This window comes from Coffea arabica, chromosome 5c (assembly GCF_036785885.1).
Source record: "Coffea arabica cultivar ET-39 chromosome 5c, Coffea Arabica ET-39 HiFi, whole genome shotgun sequence".
NCBI classification, from domain to species: domain Eukaryota; kingdom Viridiplantae; phylum Streptophyta; class Magnoliopsida; order Gentianales; family Rubiaceae; genus Coffea; species Coffea arabica.
In genome coordinates this window covers 34168843-34196222 of record NC_092319.1, presented here as the reverse complement: position 1 = coordinate 34196222, position 27380 = coordinate 34168843, and the positions used below count along the sequence as shown (strand labels likewise).

Here is a 27380-nt window from a genome sequence, read left to right as displayed (position 1 = left end):
TACCCCTATCTTTTTTATCAAGGTACGTAAGTTTCGAGGACGAAACTTTTTGTAAGGGGGTAGAATGTAAAATCCCACATCCTTGCTCATTTTTTTTATTACTTGATTTTTGTCAATTAATTAAAAAGATAAAATTACTATGGGTATGAAAAAAAATAATATATAAAACTTATTAGTAGGATAGGGTAGAGGAGTAATTAGGGGTTAGTAAGGAGACAAGAGTTCATAATAAATTAAAACTCTTATCTAAACCACCTACTAGTGGGTAGTGCTAGGGTTTAGAGTTTTATCAAAACAATAGAGAGAAAAAAAATAACACCATCCCTATCTTTCTTTCGTCTGCCTCCCCTAGAGTAGAGGAGAAGAAGAGGATATCGTCGTCGAACAAGCAGACGATTAAACGCTTAGACCTGTAAGTTTCGAACGCACGCTAAAATTCTTTTTCTCTTATGTCTATTTAATTCCATGAACTATTTTGAAATTTTCGGGTATATGTACATCGAGATATATTTATGCCTACATGAGAAATTTAGGAAGATTTAGGTTTGGATTAGTAGGATTAGGGTATTAAATTTCAATCATAGAGATGAATAGGGTTTATCAAATTGTTGGAAAGTTATAAAAAAAATGTTGCTAAGCATTGCTGGAGCAACGCAACCAAGAAAAAAAAATGGAGGAAAAGCTGCCAGCGCATGGCTGGCGACAAGGGATAAAAAACGAATGTTGCTAGCACATGGCTGGCGATGGGAAGTAATTGTCAAAGGTTGGCCCCCAAGATGAAAAAAAAGGGGCAAAGGGTTGCTGGCGACCATTGCTTGATTTCATGGAGGAAGAAAGAAAAAAATAATTTAGGTAAACAGTGGCTGGTCGCCGCAGCTGTCGTTATGCCACTGTCGAACTGTAAGGTCAATTGGGGTTAGATTCTAGGGGAAAAAATGGCAAGTAGACGTGGACCAAAATATAATATAAAATTTAGTAATGTACAATAAATAAATTTTAAACATAACTACCCTATCTTTATAGTTTATCGTGGGTATTAAAATTCAAGGCTGAATTTAAAGTAGTTGTTAGAATTGAAGAGTTAATCATGTAAATTGAATAGAACCAACTGATGACTAAAAATAGAGAAGAAGAAAAAGCAGATGAAGAGAAACAAAATGATATAAGTGGGTTAAGACAATAAGTAGAAAGGAGCTTTTCATCTCATCCATGAAAAGTTGCAAAAAGAAAGCTCCTAAATGTGCAATTTTTGTACATTGGAAATCCAACAAATTAATTAAGTTGTCAAAGTTCTACAATGTAAGCATCCCAGGGATGTCCTTTCTTTTTCTGCTGATACAAATGGTGGTGGATAAGCATTGGCTAATACAAACGGTGGTCTGACTTGGCACATTGAGCACAGTGTCATCAGACATGTTAGTACCTTTTATAAAAACGTAATAATCATTGTTTGGTTCCAAGACTACCCTTCAAGAAACAAAAAAACAAAAAATAAAAGAATCCACTTGAAAGCAAATGGTTTGGCAGAACACGTGGCAAACACATGGAGGACGACCATGTTTTGGCATCCTCTTCTCACTTTATATACATTCTTTAAATAAACAATGCACCAAGAGATTTCGTCGTCATGTGCCACGCACGTGAGTTGTGTAAATTTGCGCTTCCAGATGCTTCATTGGAATGGTTCGAGTAATTGGGTTACCCATGGGTTTTCTGCTTTGGAACAGATGGCCGTACGAGTTCCTTTCCTTTCCCAGCTCTCACAACTGCATTGTCCAGAGCTACCAGGAGAGCTTTCTCCGAAATGGTAATTGGCAAGATTTAACATGGTTGTCTCTTTCGATGCAATCTAAATTCCAAGACAAATTGGCTGTGCCATTTTTTCCTACGGTTTTCTCAATTGCTTTCTCATCTCCATTTTCTCGCTTCGTCTTTGTCTTGAGAATTCTGTTTGTGCTACTCTAATCAGGCACTTTTTAGCTTCTTTTCCTTATCGCTTCATCTTTGTCTTGCGGATTCTATGTGGTTATTGCTCTGCCTATGTGAAGCTTAGTTATGTCCTGCTCTTGGATGTTTGTTGTTGTGTTCTACATTTCTATCTTTTTCTATTTTCTTCACTTACCTCTATGTCTTGCATTTCCATCTCTTTTCTCTTATCAGGTATTTCAATATTTCCTCTGTTTTCCACTTCCTTTTTTTTTAATTTTAACAAGCTCTCCTTTTCTGCAGATCCTTTACTTGTGAGCTCTAATAATAGTTTCTTCTGTCAGATAATTTGTAATTTTTTGTTTTTCTTTGCTCTTGGATACCATTTTTGTTATTGCTCTGTCTACATTTCCCCCCTTATCTCTTTCTTTTTCTCATCAGTTATTTTAGTATTTCCCTCCGTTTCCTTCATTTTCTTTTTTGCATTTTGACAAGCTCCTCTTTTCTGTAGATCCTTACTTGCGAGCTCTGATTGTAATTTTTCCCATCAGGTAAATTGTATTTTTTCTATTTTTTGTTTTCTCATGGATATTTGATTATGTTTCTTTTTACCATTTTCACTTTTTTCTGTCCATTGGTTTCATGTTTGTTGGATATTTTTCTATTCTTTGCTCATTTATCTTTGTGTTTTGCATTTATATCCTCTTGTCATCTTTTTTGTTGTGATTTTGTTTTTCATTGGTTTATTCTCGTAGGTCTTTTGTGTTATAATTCTGTTAATGTGCATAGATTTTAGCAGCCTTTGTAAGCAGAAATTTTCATATTTACTTCTTATATTTGGACTTGCCTTTCTAGGTTGTGGTTTCGTCTTTGCTTGGCATTCTCCTGGGTCTTTCATGTTGTAGGTCTGTTAATGTGTATAGCTTTTTGAAGCTTCTGTGAGCCAAAATTTATTTTATTTACTTGGATGGAATAATGTTAGTATTACTTGAGCTTGGTTGAATCTTTCTGAGAACTGTAGCTTTTTTTTCTTTTGGATTTTCCATTGGCCATTTCCTTTGCTTTCCCTTCTGGTCCTGATGTGGTTGTGAGACAATGGCTAGGGATAAGCCTGTTTACACTTGCACTTTTGAAACAATTGAGGTTTCTAAGAAAAAATGTAGATGAGTTACTCTTCCTTTTGGTTATGGTGTACTTGTGAGACAATAGCTGGAGATGATCCTTGACAGATTAAGTTCTATTTATCAAAAAATCCTTGACTGATTTACTTCTCAATGTGTAAAGCTTTGAAAGCTTCTGTGAGCATAATTTTTTTATTTAGTTGGATGGCATTATATGCGTATTACTTGGCTGATATGGAGTAAAGGCCTTGATCTATAATTTGTACTTAAGCTTTTAGGATTTCCAGTATCGTATTTGAGTTTTGGAGATTGGACATTCATGTAAAGGCCAAATTATTGTATTTTTTCTACAAATTTTTAAGGCTAATATGCCACTTGTGTTTTGTTATTTTCATAAGAATATTTAAAACAATCTGTCTTTGTTAAAATTGTCTTTACAGGATAGAATAGTTGGGTCAACTATGTAACACATAATGGTTGTGATCATTGTAGTTACAGTAATGCAAATCTTGTTGGGAAAATTTTCGAAATATTTGCTTGTTTCCCAAGTATTGCATGTTATAAATAAGTTTATGTATGTTGGCTTTGTTAGGAAGTATTAAGTGAGGTATTTCCTACTTTGCTCTATCTAGAGGTTTCATATATCTTCAACCAATTATAATGCTCTTGTACTTAATGCTCGTCCTTGTATCTTGACTTCTTATTTAAACATGCTATGCTCGTCCTCTCTTTAAAATACATTCAACATCTTCTTCCTTTGGTGGCACAACAAACTTTCCCTTGTTTTTGCTCCTTGCTTTAGTGATCAGCTTTGAGATATGCTAAAATTATAGAACTAAAATACTCTTGATATTAACCACCTATGGCTAAACCAAGAGACCCTTTTAGAAAATGGGAGGTAGTTGAGAAGGGAAACAATATTAAATTTTATCTATGCACATTTGACCATGAAAAGATTCATGCAGCAACTACTATAAACAAGGTTCATGGAGAGACAACTTATTGTGTGAAGAGGTCTTTCCTTGAAGCATATCCAATGGTTCTAAAATATATGAGTAAACCCTCACTATTTTCATTTGCATTGATTGAGCAGTGGCTATAGAATAATACACATATCACATCGATGGCATTCGTAGAAACAGGTGGCTTTTTATACATGTTTGCATCATTATATAATGAGGACTACTCAAAGAGCTACACATATGATTGCATTTCTTTTGTTCTCTTGAACACAAAATGAAGAGTTGGTTTCATGGATAGTGGATGACCATGGTGTTATGTTTTGTTCTACATAAGCACCGGAAAATAGGTCATCTGTTAAATTAATACATACCTAACCTGTCTATCTCATTTCAAGAGATCCTTGCTGCTAATTGTTTTGAAGATGGACACTTTATCATGGTTTGGCTCATTGGAAATAAAAATTCTGAATTCTTGTTTTGAAAAAGAATGGAACAGTTTCTGTAGTGATAACTACATCTCTCCAGGCAATATGAATTTTTTCTAAAATAGAGGGAACTTCATCTATGAAGTTTTCGCTTTCTCTGCTACTCACAATCTAATTTGGACATGACGAACATTGCACTTGCCAATGCTCCCATACACACCACTGATCTCCGAAAGAGCGTAAATTTGCATCTCACTATGAATCATTTTTTTTTCTCACCTGATATACTTTACTAACACACATTTGTTGTGCTACAGATGATATAGTTATAGATGTGAGTTTAGGATTCGTTGCATCATCAATCAATTCATTAGGCATGATCTAAGGGTGCTGAATGTGCTCTAAGTTTATGTGACGATTAAGCCGGATCCTAAGGCGAATCAAAGGGTTAAGTGGACCGCCTGCCTAACTCTCACAAAGACTCACTCATTCACTCACATTAGTTTCAAAGATAACATTTCACTAATTAAAACCATTAACCGTCTATTATACTTAGATACATTCCAAACATAAGTAAAGTTGTCCTAAGCTACAACATTTAATATGTACAGTCCTTAAAGATAATAAGGCTGCCAAAACTATAACATTAAGTACAAAAGAATTCATCCTCGTACAATTCAAGACTCAGGCTTAAATTTTTGGCTATTCTCCACACCTGTCCTTTACTCCTGGAAGGAAAACAAATTAATGGGTCGAGCAAAGCCCAATGAGGTTTCCAAAGCAATCAACAATTAATAAACACATGACACGTAATCAAAATTAAGCAAGAAAAAAACACTTCACTAGATAAAATAAAGAACACTTCACTGAACAATCGCATTGAAAGGATATGATGCTCGCATTAGAGCCACTTCAATGCATTACACACTCCACCGAATTCCTCCTTATAACTGTCAAAATAGTAAATACTTCTCTAACTTAGATGGCCCTAGCAGTAATCTACTACTCCATGGTAATACTCGAGCATACCGAAATACTTATTCAAAGTTACATCGTATCCAACCAAGCCTTTTATTGGCTTGAATAGTCTATTGAATAGTGGGTTTTGAGGCCCAATTCAGCTAATATGGTAAAGTACACACAAATCTTACAGTCATGCACACTTACAATAATACTTTATCAATTATTAACCTTCAAACTCAAACTAAATTGGGTGTGATAAAGTACACTACCGACATAGAAGGCGAGGGACAATTGAAATACACTGTACAATAAAACACTGACATAATCATATAAACATTGTTTAAGTAACACAAGCAATTTAAACACACAAATACGGAAACACTCACCTAAAATATTTTTTGAGTTCACATTTCGGTTCTTGGATCCCCTGCCTGAAACTTCCTCAGCTCCCGAGATATTTATGGACTTATTAATTCCCAAAATGATGAGTTAAGGCTCACATGATGATTTTGACTAAAGTATATATGTATGTGTATACACAATTCAAGATGTTTAAAGTGATTATATAGCAATAAAGGTTGGGATTTAGGTTCTAAGGATCATTTAGAATCAAAAGAAAAAGTGGGTTTTTCTAGGATTTGGTAGTTTAGAGATCTTATGAAGTTCCTTGATTTTTACTCTAGATTTTTGGATAATTTTTATAGATAAGTGTTTTTTAAGGTAATTTAGAGAAGTTTGATCAATTTCTGCTCATTGCTACCTTAGAAATTTAAAGTTAAAACTAGAATCGAAGAATTAAGTTAAGATTGTTCATGTTCCATGTTGTTGGTCCAAAGTTCACCATTTCCTTAGCTCGAATCTCCTATAATCCAACTTGCATTTTACCGTTATTCTTATAGGTTGTTCTTAGTTCAAATTTTAATTAAAATCTCCTAAAACTTCTAGAAAAACAGTTCTAACTCCCAAACCATCCTAAACTTGTTCAAAATAGGTTTATAGGCTCAACTAGCCCCAAATTTCTTTTCCAAAGCTGGACATTTCTTCTTAAATCAAAGTAGGCATAATATATAGAGTGAAACATAGCACCATAGGGTAATTTTAACCAATATTTGCATAAACTTCAATTTACAAGTTGGAAGCTAAGCCTAAGGAAGCACACCAGTCATTCGATTCTTAAAACTGATGTTCCAGCCAAATATCTTCAAGGTTTTGCATTCAATATATTAAATTATCAACCAAATCCAACATGCACTTATCCATATACTGGAATGAAACCAGAGCTTCCCAAAATTCAGCAAAACCTTCCAATAAACTTTTGCTTCAACAAGAATTTAGCTACTTTCCAATAGACAGGTTAACAACAATGCGGTTCAGTCATTCCAGCCTCATTAATTGAATTTTTATTAAGAAAACCAGCACACAACACTAAATAAAGATGGTATTAAGTATTTAGCAGGAGTTTTTCAGCTTAAACTTTTAGAAATTTCGCAAGGAAAGTCAAAAAATATAAGTTTTCTTTTCTTTCAGCCAAAGCTGGAATTTCCAGCAAGAAACCATCTATAAAACGACAAAACCAGGTCTAAACTCACATGCATCACTCTAGAAACATTAGACAAGGCACAAAGCACGGATTTCAATCATGATCTAGCAATATTTTCCAAGAAAATGACCAAAGTTGCAATGTTTTTCTTCCTAATTTGTTGTCTTCAAATTCTAGATTTGGTGCTGCTTCAAAAGTTCATCTTTTCTTGCTTTTAACACTTCAAATATCACATGCATGATCAAGTTAAGGTAAGGAAAGATATGGAGAATAAATTTTAACTACTACTTCAACAAGACGTTTGAAAAAAAATTGAAAATTTTCAGCTATAACTGATAGGCCAACTTGTAGTTTTGAGCAAGATTTTTTTACTTTTCTAGCAACGAGTATCCTGTAACTTGCTGCTATTATGCTTGACTCAACTCAAAAACTACATGCATGCTGAGCTTAGGGAGTAAGAAGTATATATAGTATAGACAAGAATCATCTTGCAAGTTTGAATGGAAAAACACTAAAGCCTGCAACTAAACCACTACATCTGCAACAACAACCTTCTTAACAAAAATTCAGCAAAATCTCTCTTCAAAACCAACACTTATTTCGCCCATCTTCTAGTAAAACTATACATGCAGATGGAGATAAGGAAGTGAAAGCCTAAATGAAGTGCATGCAGACACAATTTCTCATGTTTTAAAGAAGAGATAGTCGTAATTTTTGCAGCATAGTTCATTGAGCTTCTACAGTAGTTTTCAACAAATTTTTTTCCAAATTTGTTGAACTTTGTTTTCCCAAAAATTTCTTCTTATCTTAGTTCTAACTTAGCGTAAGACATTGCTAACTAAATACAAAAGTTCTAACTTACCAACGGTCTAACAAGGCATCAGGTTTTACCAACGTTTTCAGTAAAAGTTTAATAAAATATGTAACATAAATGCATGAAATAGCCAAATTAAAATAGAAACGTAATTCGAAACAAAGCAAATATAAATGCAAAGTTTAAATATGCGTATGCACTTTTAACAGGGGTGTGGCTCTGATACCACTTCTATTCCAGGTATTGAAATGTAATAAACATAAGTAGTTGGACTTACTTTTGATTCTTGAGTGACTAACGGAAGCTTGGAAGGAAATTCAACCTTGAAGACTTTATTGCAATGTTGAAATATGATACAAAGACTTTTGAGTACAAGGGTTGTTTAGAGTGGTTGGATGTGGTAAGAAAACTAAGACAAGTCTGTAGGTTCTTCTGATATTTTTTCCACGATGCCTCTCTTCTGGAATTGTATGCTATTTATAGAGGCTCTGATCTTCATTTGGTCTTCATTTCATCTGCATTTGAATTTTATTTGCCTTTATTGAGAAGTGGCCGACACCTTTGAGTGATTAATTTCCTTTTTGAAGTGGCCGCTACTTTTGAATGACTCAAAAGTCATTTGGGTCTTGTCCGCATGGTCCCCCGAAAGGATCAAAAGTTGATTCGGATGACTCTGCTGACTCATCAATTTTGGCCGTGTCTTCTTTTTTCTCTTGCTTTTGCAAATAGTCCAAATATTCTTTTAGTAATCTTGGATCTTGTAACATCTTTTTCATCAGGAAATCATTTGAATTTGCCTCGGATGCTATCTGCGTCTCTTTTGCTTTTTCTTTCTTTATTGGAGTAGTATTTAGAGTAGGTGCCAAAATAATTGGTGTTGGTGGAGAATTTGCAGTAGATCTTGAGGTAGTGGGCAGCTGTCTTGTCCATTTGAGCTTATCTCCAGTAGTCAGGAATCGAATGACATTCGCTTGATCTGCGAATTCTTGATTGAATCATGTCCACCATTTAATTTTGAATTCTCATTTATATTATTTACAATTATAAAATTATGTCTAATACAATATTCATTATTACATATTGATCCTTTTGTAAATTTATATTTTACTTTTAAATCTTCTCCATTCGCTGCCATTAGTTTTTCCTTTGTTCTTTCACAATATTTAGTGGGGATTATTCCTTCTTTAATACGACTTGTATCAGCTCCGCTATCTATGAGAGCTACAAAGGTTTCTTTGAAATCTTCTACTGTGATGGTTACTAAAGCAAACCATTTTTGAAAAGTCATTTTTTCTATAGTATTTAAGTATTGTTCTTCATTTACTGGGTTTTCTGCTATTGATATTTCATTTGTTTTAGTATTAGAAGTTGAAGGTTGATTGTTATCTATTAATGCTAGTTTGGCTTCTATTTCCAAGTCTTTTGTCTTTAAATCTATAATTTCTTGTTGTAATTGTTTTACTTGTATTTTAAGATTATTAATTTCTGATTGAAGGTCTTTAGTAGTTTCTTTTTTCATTATATTTATATTTGGATATTTATCTATTAATTTCGAAATGCTAAAAGGTTCTATTATCTTTGGCATTTTATCTTCTTGAATAATTAAGCTTTTTAGTCTTTCTAATTATTCTTTTTTAGCTATTGGGTCTTCAATTTTATCTATTATATCTAATAAAAATTCTTTATCTTCTTTTTTAGTTATAACATTTATATATTTTGGAGTACAATTACAATCTTCTTCGCTCTCAGAACTAGATATATCATCATAATATTCATTTTCAGAATGATTATCTTGTTCAGTTATTAATAAATTTATTAACTTGTTTTTGATTTCTTCGTCGTTTGCACAGATTTCTGTAATTTTTTCTTTTCATTTACATTTGTTTGTTTTATGACCTATTTTTCCGCATTTGTAACAAACAATTTTCTTTTTAATAAATTTTTTCTTTTTAGTTGGTTCATTTTCTTTAGGCTTTTTATATTTTATTTTCTTAGAATATTTTTTAATTTTCTTCTTATATGCTGATGGTGATTTAATTCTTTTAATTCCAAATGCATCACAGAATGATCCTACTTCTTTTCTTTTGGATCCATATTTTATTTGAAGTCTTAATTCTGAACATAACATTAATCCTTCTTTTTTCACAAAAGCAAATAATTGTCCAAAAGTAATATTCTCGAATGAAATGACATCTGTTCCTATTTCCTTTTGTAAATTATCCATTATTCTTTGTGAAAATAAGCTTGGTAATCCAGTTATGAATCTTTCTTTCCAGAATGAAGCATTACAATCTGGTCTTCTTAATATATTTGTTAAAAACATGTCTTTATACCATCTAAAGTCTGATAATGTTGGACATCTTAAATTTGTTAAGAATGTTTTATTAGAATTTAATTCCTCTTTTGGATTTCCTATAAAATACATGACTATTGTTACAATTAAAAATTATGCAGCATCTGACTGTATTTGAATATTTCCTTGATCATCTTCTATTTCTTGTGTATGATCTAATATTGATAATTTATCTTGTAATGTTAAAGCATTATCCCACCAATTTTTTAATTGTCCAGTAAATCCTGAGACTAATAATGTTGCAATATTTCTTTCTTGAATATTTTTAATTTTGTAGGCTAATCTAGCCATTCTCATTTCTTGCAAATTATTTAATACTTCATATTCAGCTTTTCCATCTATATTCCATTCATATATTGAATCTCCATCATATTTAGTAGTTCTAAATTTTGATCTTTCCTCATATTGAATATCCGGAGGACTTGGTCTAGGATAATAATTTTTTGAACTCACCATCTTCCAATTATTTTTATTATAATTTTTTTTTATTTTATTTATTTGATTTCCTTCTGTTTCTTCAAATTGATTTTCTATTGGTAAATCATATCTTCCTCTTCTTCTGATTCTGTTGATTTTTCAGATAAATCTTCTATTTCTTCAGATGAATTTTCTTCTATTATTCTATCTAATGTATTTATTTTTGGAGTTGAAGGTTTAGATTCTGTGGTTATATTTTGTAAAGCTTGATATATTTTATTTAATAAATTATCTGTAGTATTTATTTTTTGACTATTAATATTTTGTACTAAATCTTGCTCTTTTTCTCTTGTCAGGCTTCTGGGTTTAAAATGAGGTGCTGAAATATCATTTGGGAATTTTAAATCTGATTTCTTTATTGTATCAATTTTAGTATTTAATACTTCCATATGTTGAGATATTGTATGAAGAATTTGATTTGTATAATTATTTTGTTGATAAACTTTTTTAATATCATCTAAATTCACATTATTATTTGTACTTGATTCAGCTTCTCTTCCTTTCTTAAAAGGTGAGGCAATTATTTCTCCTTGTCCTATATTAATTTTTACTTCTTGTAATGGAGGGTGTATTGAGGTTATAATTTGTTCGTCTTTTAATTTCTATTTTTTATATAAATTAGTTTGAACATTTATTTGGGGTGTACTGTATATATCATTTATTCCTAATTTTGACATATAAAATGTTAGCCATGTGAAAAAAGGAAAATCAAACTTTTGTTTTTCTATTTCAATTTTCCATTCTGTAATTAATTTTTCTTTATATTGTGATTCTAATTGAAAAAACCAAATTCTTTTTTCAGTATTTTCTTCATCATCAAAATCTTCTTGTAAGTATTTATGATTTATTTTATATGGTTTATTTATAACATTTATTTCTCCTTTCATTTGTGAATGAGTAGGGGAATATTCTGATTGATTTTGATTTATAACTTCTGGAACAGGTGTTTTATACTTAAAAGTTGAAGTATTTTCTAAAGGAAAATTTATTTCAGTGGATTCATAATTAGAATGTCTAGCTGGTATCCATGAATAACTTGAACTAGGTCTTTCTCTTAATGAAGCGAATCTTATTAAAGTATTTCCATCAGGTTTTTCTATAATATCTTCGGCTGCAGTTTGTTCTATATTTCTTGCTATTTGTGGATTTCTAATTTCAAATTCACTTGGTATGGTTATTTCATTCCATTTTAATCTTTTTGGAGTATAAGTTGTAGGTCGGTCAGCATCTACTTGTAATAAAGTTGTTTCTTCTTTAAGAGTTGGAGTCATTATAAATTTGGGATTTAAATGAGATGATAAAGGTCTGTAATACATTCTGTATATTATTTCAAAATTCTTTGTATGTTTTTCAAATTCATTTCCTTGTAAATGAACATCTAATATAACTGAATTTAAAATATGTGGGTCTGTTAGATCTATTGAAAAATTTGGAGCACAGTTAAAATATATAGGTCCATTACAAACATTTGTTTGAATCATAGAAAGTAAAGAAGTTTTATATCTTTTTAATCTAGTATCTCTTAATGCTAAATATATAGGAGCATCTACTCCTAAATGGAATAAAGGTTTTACAGCAATTTGTATTAAACCTATATGAATATATCGATATCCTTTACTTAAATATTTTTGAATTGTACTATGATTTAATAATGGAATTGTTTGATATTTTTCGTGAATAGATATTGTTTCTTCATGAGTTTTAACTGATAATGCTGTTTTGAAATCTAACGAGCCTATTCTATATATATGTTCTATCTTTTCTTCTGGAATAGTCCAATCTGAATTATTTATAGGCATATGATATTCATGACTTTGTACTATATTAGCTTGCTTTGAATTAGATCCTAATTTAAATTGTCTAAGAAATGCAGCTATGCTTAATATTTAATTAAATTTTACTTAGACAGGAACAACCGAGCACTATGCCTGGAACATCCTATCCTGGACTTACCAACGGTCTAACAAGGCATCAGGTTTTACCAACGTTTTCAGTAAAAGTTTAATAAAATATGTAACATAAATGCATGAAATAGCCAAATTAAAATAGAAACGTAATTCGAAACAAAGCAAATATAAATGCAAAGTTTAAATATGCGTATGCACTTTTAACAGGGGTGTGGCTCTGATACCACTTCTATCCCAGGTATTGAAATGTAATAAACATAAGTAGTTGGACTTACTTTTGATTCTTGAGTGACTAACGGAAGCTTGGAAGGAAATTCAACCTTGAAGACTTTATTGCAATGTTGAAATATGATACAAAGACTTTTGAGTACAAGAGTTGTTTAGAGTGGTTGGAAGTGGTAAGAAAACTAAGACAAGTCTGTAGGTTCTTCTGATATTTTTTCCACGATGCCTCTCTTCTGGAATTGTATGCTATTTATAGAGGCTCTGATCTTCATTTGGTCTTCATTTCATCTGCATTTGAATTTTATTTGCCTTTATTGAGAAGTGGCCGACACCTTTGAGTGATTAATTTCCTTTTTGAAGTGGCCGCTACTTTTGAATGACTCAGAAGTCATTTGGGTCTTGTCCGCATGGTCCCCCGAAAGGATCAAAAGTTGATTCGGATGACTCTGCTGACTCATCAATTTTGGCCGTGTCTTCTTTTTTCTCTTACTTTTGCAAATAGTCTAAATATTCTTTTAGTAATCTTGGATCTTGTAACATTTTTTTCATCAGGAAATCATTTGAATTTGCCTCAGATGCTATCTCCGTCTCTTTTGCTTTTTCTTTCTTTATTGGAGTAGTATTTGGAGTAGGTGCCAAAATAATTGGTGTTGGTGGAGAATTTGCAGTAGATTTTGAGGTAGTGGGCAGCTGTCTTGTCCATTTGAGCTCATCTCCAGTAGTCAGGAATCGAATGACATTTGCTTGATCTGCGAATTCTTGATTGAATCCTGTCCACCATTTAATTTTGAATTCTCTAACCAATGACATTGGGAGTGGTTTTTCTAATTCTTGTTGTATTTTGAAACTCCAGCAAAATATCCATGGAACTTTGAACTCCATATGGAATAGAATTGGTCTCGTATATTCTTCCCCCTTTGCTCTTTTTAGATAGGTTTGAAATCCCATAAGCACATTTGGAGGTAATATGTCTGATTGTGGTCCAAACCATTTCCACCAATGATTGAACCAAATTGGAAATTCTCTAGTACAATTTTCTTTGAATGTAAAGAACCAGAAATGATTGAAGGGTCTAAAAGGGAAAGCACGATACCATGCCATTTTATAGTCTTGGTATGTGAATCCATCTGGAATAAAATTTACTGAAAAGAACTTTTTAGAATAAAGAGAAGTCCATTCATTAGGAGAACAAACTTTCTTTATTATGCATTTTGAGTGGCTAATAATATTTGGATTCTTTTTATCTGGAATGGGAAATATTTCTACAGATTGAGAATCTGTAAGAATTAATTCATAATAATCTAGATTTTTGGAAGGCTCATCTGGTTGCCAGTAGCATTTTGGAGGGAAAATTCTCTGAATAGTTTGGTTGAGTATAGAGTATAATGGTGTTTCTTGAAATCTGGTCAAGGTAATATGTTGAGTGAATGGTTTTGTGAAATACATGTTTTCTGCGGGTTTTTCTGGAGATTTAGGGGTTTGCTGAATGAATCTTATTGGAGGAAAAGTTGGAGTGCTAGCAGCTTGACTATATGTCAAAACTGGAAAATCTTGAAGTATTTGGAATCTGTTTTGGTTTACAGGGGTTAAACTCATCTCATAATCTTGAGGAGTTTTTGGCCTGGTGTTGCCTGCTTTTGAATCCATGATCCTGCAAAATGTTTAACAAATAATTCTGTTAAGCTGTTCTTTGAGCTGTTGAATTCGAGTTATGATGGGTTGAATATCTTCTGGAGGATGATTGGCTTTTTCTAAAACATTCTTAAATATAATATTTGAATTGATCTGCCTTTTTAGAAGAAAGGCTTGTTCTTTTGGTGTGGTTGCAGCCCAAAAGCTATGTCTAATATGAACTGTATCATGGTTTCGAATTTGAGAATAAGGAATTGGTTGAATAGTTTTGTCGGGATTTTTGACAAAATAGGTAAAGGGTCTATGAGAAATATTGGTAGCTCTTTTTTGAAGAATAGGGTTATCTCTTTCTGCTCGAAGTCTTCGAAGGTATTCTTTGTGAGTTTCACTTTCCATTTCCCTGTAAAAATTCTCTTGTCAAGAAGTCAGGAAGAGAATTATTTTCTCCTTTAATGAATTCTATCTCGAAATCAAATACTGAAAGAATTGCTTGCCATCTAGCAAATATTTGTTTTGAAACTATATTTTGAACATCTTTTTGTAAAATTTCTTTTGCTGATTTACAATCTATTCTGATTAAAAATTTCTTATTATATAAATCATCTTGAAATTTTGATATGCACAAAACTATGGATAAAATCTCTTTTTTAATAGTTGAATAATTCTTTTGAGGGTCAGACCATGTTCCAGAATGAAATCTGACTAATTCTTCTTTTGAATTATCTATTCGTTGTTTTAATATTCCACCATATCCTAATTCTGATGCATCAGTTTCAACTATCATGAATGCTTTAGGATGAGGTAGACATAAACAGGGTAATGACTCTATTTTTTCCTTTAAATATTTTATTTTTTGTGTATGTTCATCTGTCCAAGGTTTTGGATTTTTCTCTAATCTATTAAATAATATAGAGCATTCTTGTCTTAATTTAGGAAAGAAGTCTGCTATATAATTTAAACATCCTAAAAATCTTTGCAATTGATTTTTATCTTTTATCTCATTTGGAAATTTAGTAGCAAATTCTAAAGCTCTATTAATTGGTTTTATTGTTCCTTGATATATATTATGTCCTAAAAATCTTATTTTTGTTTGGAATAATTTCATTTTTGGAGCAAAAACAACTAATCCATTTTTCTTAACTACTTTTAAAAATATACTTAAATGTTTAAAATGTTGTTCTATTGATTCTGAAAATATTAATACATCATCTATATAGACTATACTGAATGAACTGTAAGGATTAAAAATATCATTCATTATATTTTGAAATTCTGATGGTGCATTTTTTAATCCAAATGGCATAACTTTCCATTCATAATGTCCAAAAGGTGTTGTAAATGCTGTTTTATATCTATCTTTTGGATCTATTATTATTTGCCAATATCCGGATTTCATATCAAACTTTGAAAATATCTTGGCATTAAATAATCTATTGAGTAAATCTTTTTTATTAGGAATAGGATATCTAATCCATTGCAGTACTTTATTTAAAGGTTTATAATTTATTACTAACCTTGGAACTCCTCTTTCTTTTTCAGCTTGATTCATAACATAAAATGCAGCACAGCTCCATGGTGATTTTGAAGGTGTTATTAATCCTTTATCTATTAGTATTTTTATTTCCTTCTTACAAAATTCTAATAACTCAGAATTCATTTGTATTGGTCTTGCTTTTGTTGGAATATTTTTTTCATTAAAATCTTTTTCATAAGGTAATTTTATCATATGTTGTTTTCTATCCCAAAAAGCATTAGGAATATCTGCACAAATTTCTTTTTTAAATAATTCTTCGAGTTCTGATATTCTTTTTTGTATTTTAATATCATTTAATTGTTCTTCAATTTTTAAATAAGATTTTTCCTCTTTAATATAGTTTATTTGTTGTTGTACTTTTGTAATAGTATTTATTGTTTTATATATTGAAAATGTTTGTAATGTTTGTAATTCCCTTTGTCTTATTGGAGTTAAGAATTTAAAGGTAATAACTTTTCCCATTATGTTTACTGAAATTCCTTCATTACTTACTAGAAATGGATAAATTTGAATTAAAAAAGGTGTTCCTAATATTACATCATGATTTATATTATTTACAATTATAAAATTATGTCTAATACAATATTCATTATTACATATTGATCCTTTTGTAAATTTATATTTTACTTTTAAATCTTCTCCATTCGCTGCCATTAGTTTTTCCTTTGTTCTTTCACAATATTTAGTGGGGATTATTCCTTCTTTAATACAACTTGTATCAGCTCCGCTATCTATGAGAGCTACAAAGGTTTCTTTGAAATCTTCTACTGTGATGGTTACTAAAGCAAACCATTTTTGAAAAGTCATTTTTTCTATAGTATTTAAGTATTGTTCTTCATTTACTGGGTTTTCTGCTATTGATATTTCATTTGTTTTAGTATTAAAAGTTGAAGGTTGATTGTTATCTATTAATGCTAGTTTGGCTTCTATTTCCAAGTCTTTTGTCTTTAAATCTATAATTTCTTGTTGTAATTGTTTTACTTGTATTTTAAGATTATTAATTTCTGATTGAAGGTCTTTAGTAGTTTCTTTTTTCATTATATTTATATTTGGATATTTATCTATTAATTTCGAAATGCTAAAAGGTTCTATTATCTTTGGCATTTTATCTTCTTGAATAATTAAGCTTTTTAGTCTTTCTAAATATTCTTTTTTAGCTATTGGGTCTTCAATTTTATCTATTATATCTAATAAAAATTATTTATCTTCTTTTTTAGTTATAACATTTATATATTTTGGAGTACAATTACAATCTTCTTCGCTCTCAGAACTAGATATATCATCATAATATTCATTTTCAGAATGATTATCTTGTTCAGTTATTAATAAATTTATTAACTTGTTTTTGATTTCTTCGTCGTTTGCATGGATTTCTGTAATTTTTTCTTTTAATTTACATTTGTTTGCTTTATGACCTATTTTTCCGCATTTGTAACAAACAATTTTCTTTTTAATAAATTTTTTCTTTTTAGTTGGTTCATTTTCTTTAGGCTTTTTATATTTTATTTTCTTAGAATATTTTTTAATTTTCTTCTTATATGCTGATGGTGATTTAATTCTTTTAATTCCAAATGCATCACAGAATGATCCTACTTCTTTTCTTTTGGATCCATATTTTATTTGAAGTCTTAATTCTGAACATAACATTAATCCTTCTTTTTTAACAAAAGCAAATAATTGTCCAAAAGTAATATTCTCGAATGAAATGACATCTGTTCCTATTTCCTTTTGTAAATTATCCATTATTCTTTGTGAAAATAAGATTATTCTGTAAAGTTATTCTGGTTCGTAGCAGCTTTAATATCAGAAGTTGTTAAAGGTTATACAGAATTAAAGTTGATCTATGTGTAAAGTAATGGATATAATAACCAGATGTAAAGTTATTCTGGTTACATTACCAATTCTGTAGTTACATTACAACCAAAATTAACCAGATGTAATACAGTAATATGTACAGAATTATTACAAAAGTACATATTATACAAAATCTATGTGTAAAGATCAAGTAATGTTAGCGGCCACTTCAAAAAGGAAATTAATCACTCAAAAGTGTCGGCCACTTCTCAATAAAGGCAAATAAAATTCAAATGCAGATGAAATGAAAACCAAATGAAGATCAGAGCCTCTATAAATAGCATACAATTCCAGAAGAGAGGCATCGTGAAAAAAATATCAGAAGAACCTACAGACTTGTCTTAGTTTTCTTACCACTTCCAACCACTCTAAACAACCCTTGTACTCAAAAGTCTTTGTATCATATTTCAACATTGCAATAAAGTCTTCAAGGTTGAATTTCCTTCCAAGCTTCCGTTAGTCACTCAAGAATCAAAAGTAAGTCCAACTACTTATGTTTATTACATTTCAATACCTGGGATAGAAGTGGTATCAGAGCCACACCCCTGTTAAAAGTGCATACGCATATTTAAACTTTGCATTTATATTTGCTTTGTTTCGAATTACGTTTCTATTTTAATTTGGCTATTTCATGCATTTATGTTACATATTTTATTAAACTTTTACTGAAAACGTTGGTAAAACCTGATGCCTTGTTAGACCGTTGGTAAGTCCAGGATAGGATGTTCCAGGCATAGTGCTCGGTTGTTCCCGTCTAAGTAAAATTTAATTAAATATTAAGCATGGCTGCATTTCTTAGACAATTTAAATTAGGATCTAATTCAAAGCAAGGTAATATAGTACAAAGTCATGAATATCATATGCCTATAAATAATTCAGATTGGACTATTCCAGAAGAAAAGATAGAACATATATATAGAATAGGCTCGTTAGATTTCAAAATAGCATTATCAGTTAAAACTCATGAAGAAACAATATCTATTCACGAAGAATATCAAACAATTTCATTATTAAATCATAGTACAATTCAAAAATATTTAAGTAAAGGATATTGATATATTCATATAGGTTTAATACAAATTGCTGTAAAACCTTTATTCCATTTAGGAGTAGATGCTCCTATATATTTAGCATTAAGAGATACTAGATTAAAAAGATATAAAACTTCTTTACTTTCTATGATTCAAACAAATGTTTGTAATGGACCTACATATTTTAACTGTGCTCCAAATTTTTCAATAGATCTAACAGACCCACATATTTTAAATTCAGTTATATTAGATGTTCATTTACAAGGAAATGAATTTGAAAAACATACAAAGAATTTTGCAATAATATACAGAATGTATTACAGACCTTTATCATCTCATTTAAATCCCAAATTTATAATGACTCCAACTCTTAAAGAAGAAACAACTTTATTACAAGTAGATGCTGACCGACCTACAACTTATACTCCAAAAAGATTAAAATGGAATGAAATAACCATACCAAGTGAATTTGAAATTAGAAATCCACAAATAGCAAGAAATATAGAACAAACTACAGCCGAAAATATTATAGAAAAACCTGATGGAAATACTTTAATAAGATTCGCTTCATTAAGAGAAAGACCTAGTTCAAGTTATTCATGGATACCAGCTAGACATTCTAATTATGAATCCACTGAAATAAATTTTCCTTTAGAAAATACTTCAACTTTTAAGTATAAAACACCTGTTCCAGAAGTTATAAATCAAAATCAATCAGAATATTCCCCTACTCATTCACAAATGAAAGGAGAAATAAATGTTATAAATAAACCATATAAAATAAATCATAAATACTTACAAGAAGATTTTGATGATGAAGAAAATACTGAAAAAAGAATTTGGTTTTTTCAATTAGAATCATAATATAAAGAAAAATTAATTACAGAATGGAAAATTGAAATAGAAAAACAAAAGTTTGATTTTCCTTTTTTCACATGGCTAACATTTTATATGTCAAAATTAGGAATAAATGATATATACAGTACACCCCAAATAAATGTTCAAACTAATTTATATAAAAAATGGAAATTAAAAGACGAACAAATTATAACCTCAATACACCCTCCATTACAAGAAGTAAAAATTAATATAGGACAAGGAGAAATAATTGCCTCACCTTTTAAGAAAGGAAGAGAAGCTGAATCAAGTACAAATAATAATGTAGAGTTTATCAACAAAATAATTATACAAATCAAATTCTTCATACAATATCTCAACATATGGAAGTATTAAATACTAAAATTGATACAATAAAGTCTTCAAGGTTGAATTTCCTTCCAAGCTTCCGTTAGTCACTCAAGAATCAAAAGTAAGTCCAACTACTTATAATGAAGCATTACACACCACTGAAATTTCATTGATCATCTATTGAACCCTAATCAAGATTGCTGTTTGAGTTGGTCTCATAATTGAAATTTAGAATTTGGGAGTGTAAAGATTGCTCTTACTGTATAATAAATTACATAAAATTGAGTTTTAATCTTGTGATTGATTAGCTCAAAATCAAATTTCTTGTTTGAGTTTCTATTTGGGAAACAATTTATGACATCAATCTATGATTTTTTGAGATATTTGAGAATTTTGAGATTCAAGTTTATGTTTTATTAGATGGATTTGATAATTTATTTAAGGAAAAAGTGTTTTAACTAAATATTATATAATTGATAGGTGTCAAACTAGTAAGTATAAAATTCCTATTCCAAAAACATAATTTTGAATGCAATAGCAAAGAGTAGGGTTGTATTCAAAGGATTGGGTGATTTTTTTTTGTGCAAATAGTAATAGTGTTTCAAGGAATTAAACTAACATAATTCAATTAACAAAATAAAAAGGCAAAACTTAATAAAAGTATGTTAATAAGAGACAACTTTTAGTCGAAGGAATAATTTCAACTTTGGTTCATCAACTAGTCATTGATGTAAAGATAAATTCACATAGTCATGAATAAATTGGTTATCACTATTAATAAGTTCTAACAACCTGCCTTTTCTTACTTTTTTAGCTACCAAGGTACGACTATTAATTACTTCTTTAATTCAATGATAACCCTATGTACGACCATAAGATTTAATATATTAACAGCATAAAGATTTAGAAAAGCCATCAATTCTAATCAGCAAATACATACGAAGGTTTATTTAAACTAGATCATATATTCTTGTAATATATATTCAAAAGCTTCTTTTACAATTAAATTTTATAACACTTACCACAAATATCAAAACTATCAAACAATTACAGATTTAACATTTTAGACGCATCAAATTATTTTGTCAAATCAAATAAGGGTCCGTTATTTAATCAAACAAAACAATCACCTTGAGAAGCATAGAGAATATACATATACTCATAAACTAATGAAACATAAAAATAAAATTAGATATCACATTTGTTGTAGAACCAAAAGTCTTAATTAATTTTCAATTAGAAAAAGAGAACTTTAGCCGCTCTTCACAGTGAAAACACAGACAAAAAAAAAACTAGGATTTGCTCAGGGAATGATCTTAAAAAGAGTCTCATCTCCTTATTAAGAATCTTACTTAAGCAATACTACTACTTGGTAAAATAAGTAATTTCTGTTTATAAAGGAATCAATGACAACTAGCCTATTAAGAACACCAAGTCCGTTTCTAATTAATGGGAAAAATACACTTTTCATCCTCAAAGTTTGGATTGTTAACCAATTTCACCTCAAAGTTTCACCCAAAACACATTTCATCCTCAAAGTTTCGTAATTTTGGCCAATTAAGGACAATTGACGGGAATTTGTAAATTTATCATTAGAACCAACTTTAAACCCAACAAAAAATGGGTAAAACCGAATGGAGCCATTTTTTAACAGAACAATAATTTGCAACGGACAAAAACCAACATTCTTCTCCTTCTTCCCTCTACCTTCTCCCCTCTGCCTTTTTGCAACCCCAAAATTTTTTGTGCAGCTTCAGCCCAAGATTGCATCTCCTGATATGCATCACACAAATGCAGTAACCACATTATATAAAGATCTGGAACGCCTTCTGTAACCAAGTAGTGTTGTCAAAACAACTAGCGTATTATTACTTCCTTGGTGATCTTTACTGAAGTTAGGGGGCGTCATGCAGGAAGTTAAATCCTTTTCGTGTATATATGCTAGTATTATATTTATATCTGGTACTCTTCTTTTTGGAGTTACTATTGTACTAGTTCCTTTAGAGATGAACAGTTCATAAAATAGTTTAACCCTGTGGAAAGCTTGCCTGGCTTCTTTTACAGAGATCCCTTATGTGAAGTAGAATTTAGTTACGAAACAATATGCAACTTCAACTCGCCTCCACAATACATGATGCATAGGTAACAGGGTAAAGATATAAGGGGCCAGAAATTGGGGCCATTGGTTTGAATTCAACAGCTATCATATACAAGTTACTAGGTTTCGAATGCATTTGTTATTTAGCATCCCTTGAAGACGATAGCATACATTGTTGTTGCAACAATTTTCTTCAATCTTCTGATTGGAGCACTGTAGTATTATTCATGTTCATTGCTCTGTATGTGGTATCATCACAGTGAACTGCACATTTAGCTGACTTGGTAAGTTAAAATCCGAAGCAAAAGCTTCCATCTTGAATAGCAACGTATAGTACAGCACTCAACCCAGCAATTTCCGACTCAAATATTACTGGTTCTTGGGGGAGGATGTCCACTTAGAAATGCTTTGAAAACTGTGAGAGCTTGGGAAGAAGAAGTGAAGGGGACTTCATGGGCTGCTCCCTTAACGGTAGCATATGTCAAGTGTGTATTATTTTTACTGTTCTCTAATCGACCAAATGATTGACATCAGCCCCCAACCTGCAGGAGCAAAGGCCAATGCAAGTTTGTAAAAGCCCTCTGCTACTGCATATCGATCCACAGTCATAATAGAAGCCTAGAAGATTTTTTGATTAATACCATATATTAATAAAAATTCATCATGCATATTATATGTGGTAGGATTGATCATAACATCAAATATACCATAAGCGTATGTTCCAAGCTAGCATCAAAAGCCAAAAAAGAGCTGTCAGCAAGATATTTGACCTCAGTCCAGGACCAATGGTTCTCTGATAAATTTTGAGGAACAGAGCAAGTGAATTATCTGGAAGACCACAATCATTTAACAAGTTAGGACTCTTAGATTCATCTTCCATTTCCCTCAACGATATTCTAAGAGCGCTTCACCACTTTCTTCAAGTGTTCCATCAGATTTCATCTGAGTCACTTGAACTTCAGATATCAATTCAGAAAGAGTAATAATTACCATGACCCTTAGCCTAGCTGTTTGCGTGAAGTAGGAGAAAGAGCTCTACAACATAAAAAAGCTAAACTTTACTCAACATGTCAAGAAGCATATTTACCACTGGAGCCATATAACTATCCTAAGTAAATCAGTAACTATACCCGGACAAGTATTTGTAGGCCAGTAACAGTTCTTTTCCTGATACTGTCATTCCGAAAAACTGCAAGACGAAGAAGATGAAAAGCAACTTGCTTCAAGAATCGATCATTTTCCCTTGCCATTAGTGTTGCTCCATGGAGTTCAAAGACACTGTTGAACATAGGGAACAGAGCTTTCCAGAATGCCAGGGGTTGATTACAAGAGAAGACATTCATAAATATAGAATTCTGGCAGTCAAGTTTCCTATAATCAGTTGCGATGTTGTGGGATGCAGCAGTTTTGGAAAATTTATCAGCTATTTCCAGAACTTGAAGACTGACGGCCGCACTAAGGTTTTCTTCCCAAGTTCCTAAAAGAGTGGAGAAAAAAGAAGGAGAAGAATGGAGCTTTTCCCTTTTGCTATTTTCCAAATTTTTGTTCGTTACAAAAAGTGGCTTCATTCGGTTTGACCCGTTTTTTGTTGGGTATAAAGTTGGATCTGACGGAGCGTGCTTCTCACGTGCAAAGTTCCGTGCAAATTAAATAATTATCCTTCATTTCCCGTCAATTATCCTTAATTGGTCAAAATTACAGAACTTTGAGGATGAAATGTGTTTTGGATGAAACTTTGAGGTGAAATTGGTCAACAACCTAAATTTTGAGGATGAAAAGCGCATTTTTCCCCTAATTAATCATCAAGAGTTCCATGCAATAGGGGCACTTCAAATCCCGCACTCTCTAGACTTCAGAGCATAATAAGATTTGCCCACACCAAACAAAGTTTAGTCTTTTAGAAACTATCTTTTAAGGTCCTTTTAACCTCAAATTCCTATAAATAGCACCAAATACAAAATATAAGTAAAATTTATCAATTAACACAATACTTGACTAGGGTTAAGAGGGAGTATTCACAAATATAATACAAGTTAGCTCTCTATCAATAATTGAAGATGAACTATTTAGATCACTTTTGAAATAAAACAACCACTTGTCAACTTGGGAAAACTCTGGCTACTGCTTAGGAAAATTTATGAGGTATTAACTAGTGAAACTGTCAACTTGGAATATTGCATCGCAATTGTCACCTCAGGAGAACAAGCATTGAGGAGAAGTGCAAGTTAATGCCCCAGTCCTGCTTATTAATTGCATATAAGTAGACTTCATCAGGTTATGAATTGTGATGTGCCAACAGGGATAGAGGAAGTAGTCGTCTTGCTTCCTAGCCAACACTATGAGAAGATCAAGATGATCCTAAGCAATTGCGTGTTTTTTACATGGTAACAGACCATGGAATTACAATTCAAAGGGTATAAAGCATATGGTAAGCAAGAAATATGTAGTCAAGCTGGGACGGGAACGCTATCATGGAAATCACAGGCCAACCCATTAGTTGATGTCTAGCAGTTTGAAGGTTCAGACTACATACAGGGACTAGAATCCACTGAAATATCATTTGTGGTAATATTATGAAATTTCAATTATGAATACACTTAAGCATTACGATAAATACACTGAAATTATGAATCCACTGAAATAAATTTTCCTTTAGAAAATACTTCAACTTTTAAGTATAAAACACCTGTTCCAGAAGTTATAAATCAAAATCAATCAGAATATTCCCCTACTCATTCACAAATGAAAGGAGAAATAAATGTTATAAATAAACCATATAAAATAAATCATAAATACTTACAAGAAGATTTTGATGATGAAGAAAATACTGAAAAAAGAATTTGGTTTTTTCAATTAGAATCACAATATAAAGAAAAATTAATTACAGAATGGAAAATTGAAATAGAAAAACAAAAGTTTGATTTTCCTTTTTTCACATGGCTAACATTTTATATGTCAAAATTAGGAATAAATGATATATACAGTACACCCCAAATAAATGTTCAAACTAATTTATATAAAAAATGGAAATTAAAAGACGAACAAATTATAACCTCAATACACCCTCCATTACAAGAAGTAAAAATTAATATAGGACAAGGAGAAATAATTGCCTCACCTTTTAAGAAAGGAAGAGAAGCTGAATCAAATACAAATAATAATGTGAATTTAGATGATATTAAAAAAGTTTATCAACAAAATAATTATACAAATCAAATTCTTCATGCAATATCTCAACATATGGAAGTATTAAATACTAAAATTGATACAATAAAGAAATCAGATTTAAAATTCCCAAATGATATTTCAGCACCTCATTTTAAACCCAGAAGCCTGACAAGAGAAAAAGAGCAAGATTTAGTACAAAATATTAATAGTCAAAAAATAAATACTACAGATAATTTATTAAATAAAATATCTCAAGCTTTACAAAATATAACCACAGAATCTAAACCTTCAACTCCAAAAATAAATACATTAGATAGAATAATAGAAGAAAATTCATCTGAAGAAATAGAAGATTTATCTGAAAAATCAACAGAATCAGAAGAAGAGGAAGATATGATTTTACCAATAGAAAATCAATTTGAAGAAACAGAAGGAAATCAAATAAATAAAATAAAAAGAAAAAATTATAATAAAAATAATTGGAAGATGGTAAGTTCAAAAAATTATTATCCTAGACCAAGTCCTCCGGATATTCAATATGAGGAAAGATCAAAATTTAGAACTACTAAATATGATGGAGATTCAATATATGAATGGAATATAGATGGAAAAGCTGAATATGAAGTATTAAATAATTTGCAAGAAATGAGAATGGCTAGATTAGCCTACAAAATTAAAAATATTCAAGAAAGAAATATTGCAACATTATTAGTCTCAGGATTTACTGGACAATTAAAAAATTGGTGGGATAATGCTTTAACATTACAAGATAAATTATCAATATTAGATCATACACAAGAAATAGAAGATGATCAAGGAAATATTCAAATACAGTCAGATGCTGCAGAATTTTTAATTGTAACAATAGTCATGTATTTTATAGGAAATCCAAAAGAGGAATTAAATTCTAATAAAACATTCTTAACAAATTTAAGATGTCCAACATTATCAGACTTTAGATGGTATAAAGACATGTTTTTAACAAATGTATTAAGAAGACCAGATTGTAATGCTTCATTCTGGAAAGAAAGATTCATAACTGGATTACCAAGCTTATTTTCACAAAGAATAATGGATAATTTACAAAAGGAAATAGGAACAGATGTCATTTCATTCGAGAATATTACTTTTGGACAATTATTTGCTTTTGTGAAAAAAGAAGGATTAATGTTATGTTCAGAATTAAGACTTCAAATAAAATATGGATCCAAAAGAAAAGAAGTAGGATCATTCTGTGATGCATTTGGAATTAAAAGAATTAAATCACCATCAGCATATAAGAAGAAAATTAAAAAATATTCTAAGAAAATAAAATATAAAAAGCCTAAAGAAAATGAACCAACTAAAAAGAAAAAATTTATTAAAAAGAATAATAGATTTTGTAATACATTCTGTATACATTCCATATTTATCAAACATTATATGTACAAGAAAATCAATTAATTTTGTATAAAGTTTTAACACAGATTTCTTAAGTTTGACCAAGTTGATACTTGATCCGAGTCTGAAAACATAGGGATTAAATAAGCAACTTGTTAGTGGTTGAAGCAATTGAGGAGAACAATTAAACCAATCATGGGTAGGAGGGAAATGATCATAAATTAATATATACAATTAATTAAACCAATTGTAGGAGAAATGATTATTAATTATTAAATTAATAATTATAAAGGAGTAAATGAATGGTTAATTAATTAGTTGAGATGGAATATTTGTGGGAGAAATGATATGTTGTTGCATGATTGTTTATCTTTTCTTTAGTCTATTGAATAATATAGAACATTCTTGTCTTAATTTAGGAAAGAAATCTGCTATATAATTTAAACATTCTAAAAACCTTTGTAATTGATTTTTATCTTTTATTTCATCTGGAAATTTAATTGTAAATTCTAAAGCTCTATTAATGGGTTTTATTGTTCCTTGATATATATTATGCCCTAAAAATCTTATTTTTGTTTGGAATAATTTCATTTTGGGAGCAGAAACAACTAATCCATTTTTCTTAACTATTTTTACAAATATATTTAAATGTTTAAAATGTTGTTCTATTGATTCTGAAAATATTAATACATCATCTATATAAACTATACTGAATGAACTATAAGGATTAAAAATATCATTTATTATGTTTTGAAATTCTGATGGTGCATTTTTTAATCCAA

At 30.5% G+C, this 27380-nt stretch overlaps 2 long non-coding RNA genes across 2 annotated transcripts; one reads left to right on the top strand and one right to left on the bottom strand.

Annotated features, from left to right (window-relative positions):
* The first annotated feature begins 1626 nt into the window (after positions 1–1626).
* Positions 1627–11104, top strand: LOC140007507 (uncharacterized). The gene is made up of 3 exons (XR_011814822.1): positions 1627–1807; positions 2438–2477; positions 10878–11104. It is a non-coding gene; the product is annotated as an uncharacterized lncRNA (long non-coding RNA).
* On the bottom strand, positions 4938–8721 carry LOC140007710 (uncharacterized). The gene is made up of 2 exons (XR_011815069.1): positions 8029–8721; positions 4938–5162 (listed from the first exon to the last, which is right to left on the bottom strand). It is a non-coding gene; the product is annotated as an uncharacterized lncRNA (long non-coding RNA).
* Positions 11105–27380: the final 16276 nt, after the last annotated feature.